We start from the raw sequence: 4,098 nt of genomic DNA, 5'->3' as shown, positions 1-4,098 counted from the left end.
TTGTGCATTGTGGGCTATTACCTTCCTAACAGCAGCTTTACATTTCTGTCGTTTTTTGATGCTCTTGACCAGTGCAACTTGTTTTGAAAGACTTTAAAGGGCTATTTCACGTTATCTTCAAGCCTGAGTGCACATGTACATATACCTTTCATCGGTGAAAGCTGGCACTGTTGATAATTCCAAAAATCACAAATTACTTGTTTCCTAGTTGGTGCCTTCTCTTTTCTTCCACGTTCGACCAATTTATGCGTTTGAAAGAGCTGTTTAAGTTTCCCCATGCTACAAGCTTTGTAACTTGTACCAACTGCACATATATGCACGTTCTCTGAGCGTCGCTTCAAATAGTGACTGTGACATGACTGCTGAAGCTGCACTGCAAGGTGCGGATGAGCTTCAGTTTGTGTTTTTTTAAGCCTCTTACTGACACATTGTCGTAATTTCATTTCTTCAGGACCTGCGGTAGAGGCTTCAAAAAGCGGCTCCCACACATTGAGGTGCCCCGATGAACAGGGTGCGTCCAGTGTCGCTACTTCTTTTTTTTACCCAAATTGACTGTTGACCAAACCTCTGCACGTGGCAGCTCCCTTGTAGCTGGTGAAAGAAATTCTGCTGACTTCGTCTTGCCGGAGAAAACCTTAACCAGTCGTTCAGCTGTCACAAAAGGAACTTGTGTTACCGGTAAGTTGTATGTTCACTTCAACACCAGAATGGATTGATATAGAGACTTCCGCAGGCCGCTCGCAAGACTGTTCCGACAGCACTGTCCGAGGCACTGAACAAGCTTCACAAGACCCTCCAGAAGACGTCTCCGCCAACAGCTCCACGCCTGAGTGCCCTAGAAAAAATGGTGACTATGCTTTTATTGCAGCTGTTTTTAATGTGCTACTTTATTTTTAGGACATTCTGAGGAAACTATCCTCAAAAGGACACTACCTGTGCACTTACAAAATGTAAGGGTGGGCTCTCAGTGATTTTCATTTTTTTTTTGTGCATTGTCAACATTGTGAATGGTTTGTTTTTAGGTTGTGGAATCGAAAACTTTGCACCACAGAAAGTTGTGCACCTTGGGTCTGAAAGAGCGAGGAATGTGCTCGTATGGGATTTGTTGTTCTTCGCTTTTACATCCATTTTTTGTTTATTGCAGTGCGTTCCTGTGTGCCAGCGACAATGTCTCCATCAATGAAGTAAAAGCAAACCATTAAACATCTGCAGCCAAAGTAGCAGCACAGCGGACCCACCAGTATTTCACAATGCTCAAAGCATACTACGTCCCTAGCAAACTTTTTGGGAATCTCACTGTGCCATCAGAAGCAGCTTTTGCATACGTACAACAACATGAATCTCACTTTCTTGCCATGATTGAGGCCACTGCACATCACCTGAAAGTGTGCGATGTTTTGTAGCACCATCTGTCAAGTGTTGGCGATTTTCATTTCTGCTCTGCTGGGTGTCGCGCGACGTTTCTGAAAATGTTTTGCCGGGTTCGTTTATGTTGGCATGTGCGTTTTGTGAACCGAAACTTAGATAGGGTTAGGTTACAGTCTTCAATTTCAGGCATACAGCTTGACAAGTTCAAAGGTTAGCAATTAGCGGCGGGTTTACACTAAAGTATTCGAGTTGAGCCGAATCCTGCAATAGCTTTGTTATGTTATTACTTCGTTACAGCAGACTTCATTATGGTCTTATATGCTTATATTCAGTTCAACTGGACTAACCACTCCTTCGTTGCATACATTGTTTAGGTTACCCACTATGAGGAGTAGGGACAGTGTGTATTCGCTCGAAGTGATTTGCATAATTTTAAAAAGAATGTTGGGTATCCTGTCTGTATTTTTGTAGCAAATGCGGGCGAACTGTACACTTTACTGTGGGTCGCTTGGTCACTGTGTATGCTTTATCTCTCCAGCTCAAGTAATATATCGATAACAAAACCGCTTGTTGAAATGTCTTCGAGCGGGTAAGGAACACAGTATGAAGTGGGCACGGTTCACGTTATCACGCTTTTCATATTTTAGCTTCTCATCAACCTCCTCATCTCGCCCATCAAAATTTTCAAAAGAATACCCAAACTTGTAGCGTTTGATGGGGCGGCGGACGCTGCAATTTTATTTTTATATAGCTTGTGAGTGAGAACGTACGATGTAGAGCTTTGTGAAAAATAATGAGCCAAAGTGGTTTCCTTTTGCTATTTATTAGCCCTGTAATACCGCTCTAGTAGCACAAATTAAGGTCCACAATTCTGGATAAAGCGATGACTACAATCAATTTTAGCTCGCAAGCGTCACAGCAACACCCAGACGCAAATCACTTGGGATCTTAAGTTTTTGATGAAGGCGACGCATAAGAAGAGCCACAAGACCTGCCAGTGTTGTAGCATAAAGTTTGTATTTCACGTAGTGAGCAAGCTGCAAAGCCCTATCTTTCTGAGGACAAGCAGGCATCAAGTCTGCTTTTTTTCATTTTGGACTAGCTGTTCTTAAGCACAGCCAGCACACTGCACCTTTGCCTTTCTGCTATATTGTGTCGTGTGGTTTCTGTGCGCTCTTTTTTTCTATGCATTATTTCGGTTAACCCCAGGCGTGATTCGCGACTTCATTGCTGTGTATATGTCACTTCTTCCTTCTTCATCAGCATTGTGCGCTGTGTTTTTGCCATAGATCCTTACTTACCCACTGGCCCGGTGTGTCATACTTCACCAGCTTTTCGGCTTCTGCCAACTCTAGCGATGTGTGCGTTGTTTGTGTTATCGCTGTATTTGTTACAATTTATTTGTAAGGCGAGATGCATTTGTTGTCTACCTTTTTCATATTGTGCTTTTTATATTCTCAGACTCTAACTTGCCTTTGAATAAAACATTGCGGATACTCTGTCTCTTTGACTGATATATACATTGATCACTTGTTCCAAAAGAAAACACAAGCACAATGAATAAAACCGTAGTGAATTATCATTACCTGCATCTCTCTTTATTATAACCTAATCGAAATAAAAATTACGTCACGACCAATTCGCACGAACCACTGAACAAAACAAAACAGGGATTCGTTAAATCAAAACGACTTACAAAAACTATCCATTTGGGCGATGAAAAGTGGTCTGAAATCAAGAACTTTCGTCATAGCCAAACGTCGGTTACGAAAAGTAGTTCGAAATATGCGCCAGTGAAACCGAAACAGGAAGCGCACGCCACTTGCTCTCATCAACCACCAGGTGTGCTAGGGTCGATTGGGCCGCTGGGGTCTACGGGAGTGTCCACTCTTAACCTTATTTTTATTTCTCTATGCCGCACGCAACACTGGCATTGTCACCTCAATAAATGACCTTAGCTTGCACGGCGCTCGCCTCCGCTGTCAGCTGTTTTCGCTCTTAAAAGGCGTAATCAAAGCCGGGTCATAGCGTCAAGGTTTATTTTGCTGAAGGCGGTGTTTGCAATTTCGTGATACGATGGTTTTAACGCTGCGCCCTGATTATTTCTATTACTCCTTGTTTGCTGGTTTGAAAGTGTGCGCTTAAGATTGACTGCTCACGGGAAGTTTAACAAATCCTTTTAACTGTACCACTCTGTGGTTCACGACGTGTCTCACTTACACGGAGTGATGACCGCACAAACATCTCATAGATAAGGTAGAGTGCAAACCAAAGCACTGCAGCACCGATCAGGACTTACCGTGAATTGGCCACTTGTCTTGCACGCAGCGGTCTAATTTCACTAATCGCAAAATCAATGAGACACCGGCGCCCCGTTGCGGTGGTCTAGTGGCTAAGGTACTCGGCTGCTGACCCGCAGGTCGCGGGTTCGAATCCCGGCTTCGGCGGCTGCATTTCCGATGGAGTCGGAAATGTTGTAGGCCCGTGTGCTCAGATTTGGGTGCACGTTAAAGAACCCCAGGTGGTCGAAATTTCCGGAGCCCTCCACTACGGCGTCTCTCATAATCATATGGTGATTTTGGGACGTTAAACCCCACATATCAATCAATGAGACACCGGCTGCGACACCATATAATTATGAAAGCCCGATGACAAGAAAGTGGGAACATTGCACATTGCTATTTACTTGCAACTAGCACTGCAAGCGTTCTTTTCTTTTCAGGTGCTATG

General features: G+C 43.8%; 1 long non-coding RNA gene across 1 annotated transcript; it reads left to right on the top strand.

The window, feature by feature from the left end:
- The first annotated feature begins 581 nt into the window (after positions 1–581).
- LOC142765012 (uncharacterized) lies at positions 582–1,232 on the top strand. Its single transcript, XR_012884016.1, has 3 exons — positions 582–678; positions 734–847; positions 1,145–1,232. It is a non-coding gene; the product is annotated as an uncharacterized LOC142765012 (long non-coding RNA).
- The last annotated feature ends 2,866 nt before the right edge of the window (positions 1,233–4,098 follow it).

The sequence above is a fragment of the Rhipicephalus microplus genome, chromosome 6 (genome assembly GCF_043290135.1).
Source record: "Rhipicephalus microplus isolate Deutch F79 chromosome 6, USDA_Rmic, whole genome shotgun sequence".
In the NCBI taxonomy this organism is placed as follows: domain Eukaryota; kingdom Metazoa; phylum Arthropoda; class Arachnida; order Ixodida; family Ixodidae; genus Rhipicephalus; species Rhipicephalus microplus.
Note: the sequence above shows the minus strand (reverse complement) of the source record. Positions and strands in the feature narration are given on the sequence as shown.